The 14,419-nt window shown below is 38.6% G+C and overlaps 1 protein-coding gene across 3 annotated transcripts in view; it reads left to right on the top strand.

The window, feature by feature from the left end:
* The window catches only part of GRIK5 (glutamate ionotropic receptor kainate type subunit 5), a 3,838,183-nt gene that overhangs the window by 1,959,981 nt on the left and 1,863,783 nt on the right, over window positions 1-14,419 (top strand). The window lies entirely within an intron of this gene.

Here is a 14,419-nt window from a genome sequence, read left to right as displayed (position 1 = left end):
ATAGAAAGTTGCTAAAATAACAGGTTTTGTGTTATCATGTATTTTCTGAAGGAGATGAAGACTGAAACTCAAATGTCTGTCATTATTTAATGACTCAAACCTCAGTTATTTGCCAGAACACCACAAACTTTATAAGGAATAGACCAAAAAATATGAGGCAAAAATCTGGAATGTAGACAAGTATGTATACCCCATGGTCAGACTACAAAGAAGACACATTGTTTTCTACTTACATTCAATAGGCTGCAGACATAGGAAGAATATTTTAACTTGGGTCCTCCCCCCCAAAACACACACGCACACACACACACACACACACACACACACAAACACAAAATAATTTCAATGTCATAGCAGCTTGGAGCTAGGGTCATTTTGCAGGTCAAAACCTGTATTAATGACATGTATATAAGCTTACTTTCTTGATTGTCAGAAAAGCTCCAGATGTTTGTAAGAGTTACTGTTCCACTGCTCAGTCTTCATGATCACAGTATCTTTGAGCTTCTGCTTTATGTTATGTGTGCTTTTGTACCATAATAATCTTTAAATTGAAGAATATCTAGTGGGCACTTCAGTATACACATATTCACTTAATTGTGTTGTTTTAATGACCATACATATTGTAAGATATTTGAATGAATGATTTTGTTGTGCACTTATTTGTATGCTTTTTCCCTTATGTCTGTTGACCATCAGACCTTCCTCAGTTTCAGAGGGTTCATCATCCAGATTGTTATAGAGACTGTTTGTGGTACTACAGAATCCTGGGAATAATTTATTTCTTTTAAGCCCTAGCCCCTCTCCTTGGATAGGAGGATGTGTAGCCCCATCCCTGCAGGGTTCATTTTGCCTCCTCATGCATGTGCATGCATCACTGCACCTGTAGACGAATACCACCATCTCCATACCTGAGCAGCTGAGGACACACCCCTAGACTGTCCCAAAATGTGGCCATGCCTCCTCTGAGGCATTGTGGCATAGAATGACATTGTTGTGTTCTATTATGTCATAGCCACCCCACCCCACTTTTACCTGCACCAGCAGGTATCCGTGCCACTAGTGAAACCCAGGTCACCTAGGTAGTCAGGGCTTTAGTCATCTATGCCAGTGGAGATGATTGACAATTAACATGTTTGATGGAAAGCCTTTCAGTATAAATCCAAAAGCATGAATAACCATGTATCAGTCACACATCACAATTTTTTGAGGTGCCAAGATTTAAGGGAGCAGAAGGGAGGGAATTAAAAAAATTTCCACTGGATGGCATAGAGATACAGTGATTAGCACTGCCACAACATAGTATTTAGTTCAACTGGGATGCCTTCTGAGTGAAGTTTGCATAGCTTCTCTTTGTCCATGTGGGATTTCCAGTTTTCACCTAACAACTGTATCATAGGTGACTTGATGTTTTTCTGTAATTACTCATAAGTCTGTGTGCATCGTGTCATAGGACAGTTCTCTCTGCTTTGAATCCACTGAGTGCTGGGGTACGGTCTCATTCCCTCCTACCCCACCCACATACACACACCCTATGACCTTGAATTAGATTAAACAGGTAATCAGAGAATATGTGGAATGAATAAATATTTGCATTTTTTAAATTTATTTTAATTTATTTATCCCTCGTTTACTTGGTTAATCCCACTAGGCTGGTGGAAATTTTGCAGGGGAGACCTGAGGAGATATTTTTACCACTAGGGGAAATTTAGTCAAGGCATTGGAGAACTTCTCCTTCTCTTTTTGCTAGGTGCTATGAGATCTTTTATACCCACATGAGCACACTCGGAAGTTCAGCACTTTCCTCCTTATCCTGCACTGCAATGTCAGTAATTCATCTACCTAGTGTGGGAATAGAACCCACAGCCTTCTGCAAGTGGTCTGCCTGTGCACCACTGACACTAATAACAATGAGAGCTATAAATTTCCTTCAGCTTAATCTGCATGTGAGTGTATGTGTGTTAATTTGCATGCACATATATACTTGTGTCATTTTCCTGTTCATACTATGATGACTACTACTAACCTAAGATGAAAAAAAAAGACCTTGTATGTGTTATGTCTACCCAAAACATTAAATATTAAAAGACAAAGACAGTCATATTTACAAAGTACTCCTTAGTACCAAGTTCAGAACATAGCTTTTTCAACTTTGTGGTTAATGAAATAATATTTGGTCAACCAGCGTTCCTCTTCCAGAAAGCTTGTCACCTGGTCCAGTGATGAGACATCTGTCTTTTTCTTTCAACATGAGTTTTTATAATGAGCCTAGATCACTAAAAAATAGCTTCATGAAGCATAGATAATGCCCTGACAGTGACCCACCTGTACCATAATTAAACAGCAAATCAGCTGCTAGAGTAACCAAAGAGGGAGGGTGGGAGTCACTGGCCAGTGTTAGCTTTACCTTGCTTGTGGAAGGGAGGTCATCAAAACTATTACAATGCCAACACTTTGCCAAAACAATGTGTGCTTCACATGCAATAGATGGCCTAGATGTATGACTTGCCTGTCAAGACCTTGCATGTATTCGGTAGCTTAAAAATCATGACTGTGGAAATGCCCTCACGAAAGTGCAATGCATAGCAGGCTCTGCTCACATGTAAACATGTCAATTAGCTGCCAGGTGGTGAGGTTAGGGATTTAATGAAAATGTATGTACCTGCTATTGATAGCAGCACTTTCTGGTGCTTAACTGTTACCACCCAATTCCAGCCATAAGCATAGATTGCCAACAGGTATTTCCTTCCAGAAGTGGGAGATCCCCCTACAAGGTGATATAAGGAATGCCACAATTAGGCTAAGAGAACAAATAGGCCAGGAAGGTTTCCAGGAGGGCTTAAAGGTCAGGACGATAGTATTAGAAAAATGAAAAAAAAATGGATTACTAGAAGCTTGTCAGAGGGAAGAAAAATAGCAGTTAGTGACCTAACCTCCAGTTCTGGCAAGGGGCACATAATCTGTCTGCTAACTTGACTCCTACTAGAAAACAAGGGCCATATTGTAGTCCTGTACAATCAAAGGCAAGAAGTAGGCTAGGACACTGCATGCAGAAGGAAGGATAGAATCTTTGCTGTCCCACTTGTTTAGAGAGGAGTCTTACCTGGCTATCATGAGTGGCAATTACCTGCATAAGCTTGAGATCATCTATAAAGGAGTTATTGTTTTTTTTTCTTATTTATTATATTTCTTATTCATTATATTTGCATTTATTTATTGGGCAAATGAGCTGTTCCCCAGGCCATTTTCAGTCACCTAATAAAAAAGTCATATACAACAAAAGTAATGGTTGCACTATGTGCACAATACACAGAGAGTACACTGGAAAATACAAATTCAATTCTGTGCTCATGCAACATTTGAAGGCTAATGACGTAAGATGCTAGACAGCTGCATGCCTAAAGTTGCCTTTAGAAAGGTTTAATATTTGTACTTTTTTAAAACAAAAACTTTGAAGTGCATATGGATATAAAGCCAAAGAGTAATGCTGATGCTTACTTTCAAATAAGAGGTACTTTTGGGCCAAGGCAGACAGAATGCAGATATTGTTTTGAAATAAATCTGAAGAGCTCACAATAGATTTTATTGATATTGTAGGGATATAAGGACCATGGTTCTGCAAGACCTGGCTAGGGGTTTGCATTAAGAAAAGTTTATATTTGTAGAAGAATTTTTTGACCTATTGATATATCCATATATTTTGCATATAGTTTTTCTGGCTGAGTTCAGTAATTATATTATAGTTTTTTAGGGAGAATGACAGTTGAAAGTTAATTATCATATGTTTTGACAGTTATATTATATACCTCTCAGCTGTACAGATTTCCGCAGAATGTCTAGATTTTTCTCTCATATTTTTGGTCTATTCCTCCTAAAATCTGTGGTTTTCTGGCAAATCATTGGGATGATCTGAGAAGTGAAGTCACTAAATAATGACATACATTTGAGTTTCAGACATCAAATCCTACAGACAATGTATGTTAATAAAAACCCTGTTACTCTAGCAACTTTCTGATTTTATAACAGCAATATTTAAAATCTGTCCCCATTTTTGAGCCTGTGTCCCCATTTCTGGGCCTGTGTTCCCATTTTATCAGGCTTTGTCCAGATTTCTTGCACTAAGGAGTTGAGAGGTATGGTTATATATGACTCAGGTGAGATATGGTTGGCTTACGACAAATTTAGCTAGTGCATAAAATCTTAAAAACTATTTTTTTTTGTGAGGAAATGCTTAACTCCTTTTTTTCCAACATACACAACTTAACCCTAACCTGTCAGTTTGGATTATCATGAAAGGTGATCCATGCCTTGAATAATTTTGATTTTAACTGGCCATGAGTAAAATAGACTAAACCATATAGGTTTTTAACCTTGTTCATGTGTAGTTCATTTCCAGCAGATCTCTCTATAGCAGCTGTCTTACTCCCACTTCCTGAGAATGGTATCCACTTACATTTCTCCCATTAGGCTAGAAAATGTCCCTGTACAGGCATGATATCATCCATATGGTACAGTTTAAAAATGTGCTAATCTGTATAACAGGATCTCATCAGGAAAGGACAGTGTAGATTATGCCGCTGACATATCTTAGATGTAAATGTAAATGTAAATGTAAATAGTTATTTTGGAAACAGATAGCACTGCAACCAATTTCACATATCTGCCCCAAAACTTGTATTTTTACTGTTATGAGTAACTCAGCAATTCTTTTCCCATGTATGGGACTTTGCCCACCACCACCACCAGATCAAGGATTAACTTGGTTGTAAGATAAAATAAGTAATATGGTGGAAATTAGTTAACTCTTTTTGGTAAACCATAGTTTGTCAAAAGGTGTGTCCATTCAAGAAGATTACAGACTACCTTCATGGGTTATATCATTGTACGTTCTGCGTCCTTCAGCTTCTGTTCTGCATAGAGTAATTTTATACAAGAAAACATTACCTACAGATAAATCACTAGTTGCCATTCAATTATAAATATCAGTTATATTACGTCATAACCTGTAGGAATTCTTTTTAAATCAAGCAGTCATTCAGACTATATTTTTTGGTATATTATTTAACCTGGATTATGATATGGGGTTTAAATGGCTCTAGATCACAACACATCTTCTCTCATCCTCCATCCTTGGCCCATGCCTTATCAAAGAAAAGCCACAGAATTTTCTACATAGATTACCATTAAAAAAGAGGCAAAGGCGTTGACGTGCTAGTGTAAGAAGTGTTAAAACAAACTGGATAGTACTTCACCATGTTGTAAGCAACATGCTTTGTTTCAGATTACTCTTCCTTCAAATGATGCCCCCATTGTCGGAGATGACTGGGTGAAAGTGAAGCATAGCTATATCAGGAGGTGACATCAGAATTGTTTCCTTGGTAGATAGGTATGATGTCAAAGGTCCGTAATTTCACAGCAGGCATGAGCAGCCTCAAAATGATATTTTCAAAAAGGTATACCCTTTTCAAACATCATTATTTTGGGTAGAAAATATCATCAGCTAACATTTAAATTTTAATTGGTTTTGTTGATATAATTTATGAATTCTCCACCAGAATTCAACATTTCCCCAAAACATAGTTTATTCCTTCTTCATCCATAATTATTGGGCTGTCAGAGAGGTGCTTGAATGTCAAGAATTTCACCACTTTATCTGCAGGGACATGTTGGTAAAGTATATCCTAGTCTGTGCTGCTAATCCTAGTAGATAATGTCTTTATCCATACGGAATTTCACCACTTTATCTGCAGGGACATGTTGGTAAAGTATATCCTAGTCTGTGCTGCTAATCCTAGTAGATAATGTCTTTCTCCATACGGAATTTCACCACTTTATCTGCAGGGACATGTTGGTAAAGTATATCCTAGTCTGTGCTGCTAATCCTAGTAGATAATGTCTTTCTCCATACGAATTTCACCACTTTATCTGCAGGGACATGTTGGTAAAGTATATCCTAGTCTGTGCTGCTAATCCTAGTAGATAATGTCTTTCTCCATACGGAATTTCACTACTTTATCTGCAGGGACATGTTGGTAAAGTATATCCTAGTCTGTGCTGCTAACCCTAGTAGATAATGTCTTTCTCCATACGGAATTTCACCACTTTATCTGCAGGGACATGTTGGTAAAGTATATCCTAGTCTGTGCTGCTAACCCTAGTAGATAATGTCTTTCTCCATACGGAATTTCACCACTTTATCTGCAGGGACATGTTGGTAAAGTATATCCTAGTCTGTGCTGCTAACCCTAGTAGATAATGTCTTTCTCCATACGGAATTTCACCACTTTATCTGCAGGGACATGTTGGTAAAGTATATCCTAGTCTGTGCTGCTAATCCTAGTAGATAATGTCTTTCTCCATACGAATTTCACCACTTTATCTGCAGGGACATGTTGGTAAAGTATATCCTAGTCTGTGCTGCTAATCCTAGTAGATAATGTCTTTCTCCATCTGAATTTCACCACTTTATCTGCAGGGACATGTTGGTAAAGTATATCCTAGTCTGTGCTGCTAATCCTAGTAGATAATGTCTTTCTCCATACGGAATTTCACCACTTTATCTGCAGGGACATGTTGGTAAAGTATATCCTAGTCTGTGCTGCTAATCCTAGTAGATAATGTCTTTCCCCATACGGAATTTCACCACTTTATCTGCAGGGACATGTTGGTAAAGTATATCCTAGTCTGTGCTGCTAATCCTAGTAGATAATGTCTTTCCCCATACGGAATTTCACCACTTTATCTGCAGGGACATGTTGGTAAAGTATATCCTAGTCTGTGCTGCTAATCCTAGTAGATAATGTCTTTCCCCATACGGAATTTCACCACTTTATCTGCAGGGACATGTTGGTAAAGTATATCCTAGTCTGTGCTGCTAATCCTAGTAGATAATGTCTTTCCCCATACGGAATTTCACCACTTTATCTGCAGGGACATGTTGGTAAAGTATATCCTAGTCTGTGCTGCTAATCCTAGTAGATAATGTCTTTCCCCATACGGAATTTCACCACTTTATCTGCAGGGACATGTTGGTAAAGTATATCCTAGTCTGTGCTGCTAATCCTAGTAGATAATGTCTTTCTCCATCTGAATTTCACCACTTTATCTGCAGGGACATGTTGGTAAAGTATATCCTAGTCTGTGCTGCTAATCCTAGTAGATAATGTCTTTCTCCATACGAATTTCACCACTTTATCTGCAGGGACATGTTGGTAAAGTATATCCTAGTCTGTGCTGCTAATCCTAGTAGATAATGTCTTTCTCCATACAGAATTTCACCACTTTATCTGCAGGGACATGTTGGTAAAGTATATCCTAGTCTGTGCTGCTAATCCTAGTAGATAATGTCTTTCTCCATACGGAATTTCACCACTTTATCTGCAGGGACATGTTGGTAAAGTATATCCTAGTCTGTGCTGCTAATCCTAGTAGATAATGTCTTTCCCCATACGGAATTTCACCACTTTATCTGCAGGGACATGTTGGTAAAGTATATCCTAGTCTGTGCTGCTAATCCTAGTAGATAATGTCTTTCTCCATACGGAATTTCACCACTTTATCTGCAGGGACATGTTGGTAAAGTATATCCTAGTCTGTGCTGCTAATCCTAGTAGATAATGTCTTTCTCCATACGGAATTTCACCACTTTATCTGCAGGGACATGTTGGTAAAGTATATCCTAGTCTGTGCTGCTAATCCTAGTAGATAATGTCTTTCTCCATACGGAATTTCACCACTTTATCTGCAGGGACATGTTGGTAAAGTATATCCTAGTCTGTGCTGCTAATCCTAGTAGATAATGTCTTTCTCCATACGGAATTTCACCACTTTATCTGCAGGGACATGTTGGTAAAGTATATCCTAGTCTGTGCTGCTAATCCTAGTAGATAATGTCTTTCTCCATACGGAATTTCACCACTTTATCTGCAGGGACATGTTGGTAAAGTATATCCTAGTCTGTGCTGCTAATCCCAGTAGATAATGTCTTTCTCCATACGGAATTTCACCACTTTATCTGCAGGGACATGTTGGTAAAGTATATCCTAGTCTGTGCTGCTAATCCCAGTAGATAATGTCTTTCTCCATACGGAATTTCACCACTTTATCTGCAGGGACATGTTGGTAAAGTATATCCTAGTCTGTGCTGCTAATCCTAGTAGATAATGTCTTTCCCCATACGGAATTTCACCACTTTATCTGCAGGGACATGCTGGTAAAGTATATCCTAGTCTGTGCTGCTAATCCTAGTAGATAATGTCTTTCTCCATACGGAATTTCACCACTTTATCTGCAGGGACATGCTGGTAAAGTATATCCTAGTCTGTGCTGCTAATCCTAGTAGATAATGTCTTTCTCCATACGGAATTTCACCACTTTATCTGCAGGGACATGCTGGTAAAGTATATCCTAGTCTGTGCTGCTAATCCTAGTAGATAATGTCTTTCTCCATACGGAATTTCACCACTTTATCTGCAGGGACATGCTGGTAAAGTATATCCTAGTCTGTGCTGCTAATCCTAGTAGATAATGTCTTTCTCCATACGGAATTTCACCACTTTATCTGCAGGGACATGCTGGTAAAGTATATCCTAGTCTGTGCTGCTAATCCTAGTAGATAATGTCTTTCTCCATACGGAATTTCACCACTTTATCTGCAGGGACATGTTGGTAAAGTATATCCTAGTCTGTGCTGCTAATCCTAGTAGATAATGTCTTTCTCCATACGGAATTTCACCACTTTATCTGCAGGGACATGTTGGTAAAGTATATCCTAGTCTGTGCTGCTAATCCTAGTAGATAATGTCTTTCCCCATACGGAATTTCACCACTTTATCTGCAGGGACATGTTGGTAAAGTATATCCTAGTCTGTGCTGCTAATCCTAGTAGATAATATCTTTCTCCATACGGAATTTCACCACTTTATCTGCAGGGACATGTTGGTAAAGTATATCCTAGTCTGTGCTGCTAATCCTAGTAGATAATGTCTTTCTCCATACGGAATTTCACCACTTTATCTGCAGGGACATGTTGGTAAAGTATATCCTAGTCTGTGCTGCTAATCCTAGTAGATAATGTCTTTCTCCATACGGAATTTCACCACTTTATCTGCAGGGACATGTTGGTAAAGTATATCCTAGTCTGTGCTGCTAATCCTAGTAGATAATGTCTTTCTCCATACGGAATTTCACCACTTTATCTGCAGGGACATGTTGGTAAAGTATATCCTAGTCTGTGCTGCTAATCCTAGTAGATAATGTCTTTCTCCATATGGAATTTCACCACTTTATCTGCAGGGACATGTTGGTAAAGTATATCCTAGTCTGTGCTGCTAATCCTAGTAGATAATGTCTTTCTCCATATGGAATTTCACCACTTTATCTGCAGGGACATGTTGGTAAAGTATATCCTAGTCTGTGCTGCTAATCCTAGTAGATAATGTCTTTCTCCATATGGAATTTCACCACTTTATCTGCAGGGACATGTTGGTAAAGTATATCCTAGTCTGTGCTGCTAATCCTAGTAGATAATGTCTTTCTCCATACGGAATTTCACCACTTTATCTGCAGGGACATGTTGGTAAAGTATATCCTAGTCTGTGCTGCTAATCCTAGTAGATAATGTCTTTCTCCATACGGAATTTCACCACTTTATCTGCAGGGACATGTTGGTAAAGTATATCCTAGTCTGTGCTGCTAATCCTAGTAGATAATGTCTTTCTCCATACGGAATTTCACCACTTTATCTGCAGGGACATGTTGGTAAAGTATATCCTAGTCTGTGCTGCTAATCCTAGTAGATAATGTCTTTCTCCATACGGAATTTCACCACTTTATCTGCAGGGACATGTTGGTAAAGTATATCCTAGTCTGTGCTGCTAATCCTAGTAGATAATGTCTTTCTCCATACGGAATTTCACCACTTTATCTGCAGGGACATGTTGGTAAAGTATATCCTAGTCTGTGCTGCTAATCCTAGTAGATAATGTCTTTCTCCATACGGAATTTCACCACTTTATCTGCAGGGACATGTTGGTAAAGTATATCCTAGTCTGTGCTGCTAATCCTAGTAGATAATGTCTTTCTCCATACGGAATTTCACCACTTTATCTGCAGGGACATGTTGGTAAAGTATATCCTAGTCTGTGCTGCTAATCCTAGTAGATAATGTCTTTCTCCATACGGAATTTCACCACTTTATCTGCAGGGACATGTTGGTAAAGTATATCCTAGTCTGTGCTGCTAATCCTAGTAGATAATGTCTTTCTCCATACGGAATTTCACCACTTTATCTGCAGGGACATGTTGGTAAAGTATATCCTAGTCTGTGCTGCTAATCCTAGTAGATAATGTCTTTCTCCATACGGAATTTCACCACTTTATCTGCAGGGACATGTTGGTAAAGTATATCCTAGTCTGTGCTGCTAATCCTAGTAGATAATGTCTTTCTCCATACGGAATTTCACCACTTTATCTGCAGGGACATGTTGGTAAAGTATATCCTAGTCTGTGCTGCTAATCCTAGTAGATAATGTCTTTCTCCATACGGAATTTCACCACTTTATCTGCAGGGACATGTTGGTAAAGTATATCCTAGTCTGTGCTGCTAATCCTAGTAGATAATGTCTTTCTCCATACGGAATTTCACCACTTTATCTGCAGGGACATGTTGGTAAAGTATATCCTAGTCTGTGCTGCTAATCCTAGTAGATAATGTCTTTCTCCATATGGAATTTCACCACTTTATCTGCAGGGACATGTTGGTAAAGTATATCCTAGTCTGTGCTGCTAATCCTAGTAGATAATGTCTTTCTCCATACGGAATTTCACCACTTTATCTGCAGGGACATGTTGGTAAAGTATATCCTAGTCTGTGCTGCTAATCCTAGTAGATAATGTCTTTCTCCATACGAATTTCACCACTTTATCTGCAGGGACATGTTGGTAAAGTATATCCTAGTCTGTGCTGCTAATCCTAGTAGATAATGTCTTTCTCCATACGGAATTTCACCACTTTATCTGCAGGGACATGTTGGTAAAGTATATCCTAGTCTGTGCTGCTAATCCTAGTAGATAATGTCTTTCTCCATACGGAATTTCACCACTTTATCTGCAGGGACATGTTGGTAAAGTATATCCTAGTCTGTGCTGCTAATCCTAGTAGATAATGTCTTTCCCCATACGGAATTTCACCACTTTATCTGCAGGGACATGTTGGTAAAGTATATCCTAGTCTGTGCTGCTAATCCTAGTAGATAATGTCTTTCCCCATACGGAATTTCACCACTTTATCTGCAGGGACATGTTGGTAAAGTATATCCTAGTCTGTGCTGCTAATCCTAGTAGATAATGTCTTTCTCCATACGGAATTTCACCACTTTATCTGCAGGGACATGTTGGTAAAGTATATCCTAGTCTGTGCTGCTAATCCTAGTAGATAATGTCTTTCTCCATACGGAATTTCACCACTTTATCTGCAGGGACATGTTGGTAAAGTATATCCTAGTCTGTGCTGCTAATCCTAGTAGATAATGTCTTTCTCCATACGGAATTTCACCACTTTATCTGCAGGGACATGTTGGTAAAGTATATCCTAGTCTGTGCTGCTAATCCTAGTAGATAATGTCTTTCTCCATACGGAATTTCACCACTTTATCTGCAGGGACATGTTGGTAAAGTATATCCTAGTCTGTGCTGCTAATCCTAGTAGATAATGTCTTTCCCCATACGGAATTTCACCACTTTATCTGCAGGGACATGTTGGTAAAGTATATCCTAGTCTGTGCTGCTAATCCTAGTAGATAATGTCTTTCTCCATATGGAATTTCACCACTTTATCTGCAGGGACATGTTGGTAAAGTATATCCTAGTCTGTGCTGCTAATCCTAGTAGATAATGTCTTTCTCCATACGGAATTTCACCACTTTATCTGCAGGGACATGTTGGTAAAGTATATCCTAGTCTGTGCTGCTAATCCTAGTAGATAATGTCTTTCTCCATACGGAATTTCACCACTTTATCTGCAGGGACATGTTGGTAAAGTATATCCTAGTCTGTGCTGCTAATCCTAGTAGATAATGTCTTTCTCCATACGGAATTTCACCACTTTATCTGCAGGGACATGTTGGTAAAGTATATCCTAGTCTGTGCTGCTAATCCTAGTAGATAATGTCTTTCTCCATACGGAATTTCACCACTTTATCTGCAGGGACATGTTGGTAAAGTATATCCTAGTCTGTGCTGCTAATCCTAGTAGATAATATCTTTCTCCATACGGAATTTCACCACGTTATCTGCAGGGACATGTTGGTAAAGTATATCCTAGTCTGTGCTGCTAATCCTAGTAGATAATGTCTTCCTCCATACGGAATTTCACCACTTTATCTGCAGGGACATGTTGGTAAAGTATATCCTAGTCTGTGCTGCTAATCCTAGTAGATAATGTCTTTCCCCATATGGAATTTCACCACTTTATCTGCAGGGACATGTTGGTAAAGTATATCCTAGTCTGTGCTGCTAATCCTAGTAGATAATGTCTTTCTCCATATGGAATTTCACCACTTTATCTGCAGGGACATGTTGGTAAAGTATATCCTAGTCTGTGCTGCTAATCCTAGTAGATAATGTCTTTCTCCATACGGAATTTCACCACTTTATCTGCAGGGACATGTTGGTAAAGTATATCCTAGTCTGTGCTGCTAATCCTAGTAGATAATGTCTTTCTCCATATGGAATTTCACCACTTTATCTGCAGGGACATGTTGGTAAAGTATATCCTAGTCTGTGCTGCTAATCCTAGTAGATAATGTCTTTCTCCATATGGAATTTCACCACTTTATCTGCAGGGACATGTTGGTAAAGTATATCCTAGTCTGTGCTGCTAATCCTAGTAGATAATGTCTTTCTCCATACGGAATTTCACCACTTTATCTGCAGGGACATGTTGGTAAAGTATATCCTAGTCTGTGCTGCTAATCCTAGTAGATAATGTCTTTCTCCATACGGAATTTCACCACTTTATCTGCAGGGACATGTTGGTAAAGTATATCCTAGTCTGTGCTGCTAATCCTAGTAGATAATGTCTTTCTCCATACGGAATTTCACCACTTTATCTGCAGGGACATGTTGGTAAAGTATATCCTAGTCTGTGCTGCTAATCCTAGTAGATAATGTCTTTCTCCATACGAATTTCACCACTTTATCTGCAGGGACATGTTGGTAAAGTATATCCTAGTCTGTGCTGCTAATCCTAGTAGATAATATCTTTCTCCATATGGAATTTCACCATTTTATCTGCAGGGACATGTTGGTAAAGTATATCCTAGTCTGTGCTGCTAATCCTAGTAGATAATGTCTTTCTCCATACGGAATTTCACCACTTTATCTGCAGGGACATGTTGGTAAAGTATATCCTAGTCTGTGCTGCTAATCCTAGTAGATAATGTCTTTCTCCATACGGAATTTCACCACTTTATCTGCAGGGACATGTTGGTAAAGTATATCCTAGTCTGTGCTGCTAATCCTAGTAGATAATGTCTTTCTCCATACGGAATTTCACCACTTTATCTGCAGGGACATGTTGGTAAAGTATATCCTAGTCTGTGCTGCTAATCCTAGTAGATAATGTCTTTCCCCATACGGAATTTCACCACTTTATCTGCAGGGACATGTTGGTAAAGTATATCCTAGTCTGTGCTGCTAATCCTAGTAGATAATGTCTTTCTCCATACGGAATTTCACCACTTTATCTGCAGGGACATGTTGGTAAAGTATATCCTAGTCTGTGCTGCTAATCCTAGTAGATAATGTCTTTCCCCATATGGAATTTCACCACTTTATCTGCAGGGACATGTTGGTAAAGTATATCCTAGTCTGTGCTGCTAATCCTAGTAGATAATGTCTTTCCCCATACGGAATTTCACCACTTTATCTGCAGGGACATGTTGGTAAAGTATATCCTAGTCTGTGCTGCTAATCCTAGTAGATAATATCTTTCTCCATACGAAACTTTATAAAGCTTGGTTCAGCGTAGATATGCTATGAGCAGTAAAAGCAAGGCAACACAGTAATTACTTCTTACTCGTGTGTGCTGACACCATGATTTAGAAAATACAGTCTGCACTGCAGACGCAGCACATATTTAAAAGCATTTACACAAAGGACAGTTTCACATTGTAATGTTACTAACCTCATTCCAGGATTGTTTTTTTTCTTTCTTTCTCTCTCTAATATCACATTGATAAAGTGTAATGTCTTGGAACAGTATCTTTGGAATTAATATTAACTTTTTTCCTGCAACAGATGATGTAATCTTTTTTTCTTTTCAAGTCTACATTATTTCATAAAATATGTTTTTCTCAGTCTGCATGACAGAGCAGAGATAACACTATTCCTGTTGTTTTCATTCTTAGAAGCCACAGATCAT

This window comes from Protopterus annectens, chromosome 8.part0 (assembly GCF_019279795.1).
Source record: "Protopterus annectens isolate FY-2018-M chromosome 8.part0, PAN1.0, whole genome shotgun sequence".
NCBI lineage: Eukaryota > Metazoa > Chordata > Ceratodontiformes > Protopteridae > Protopterus > Protopterus annectens.
Note: the sequence above shows the minus strand (reverse complement) of the source record. Positions and strands in the feature narration are given on the sequence as shown.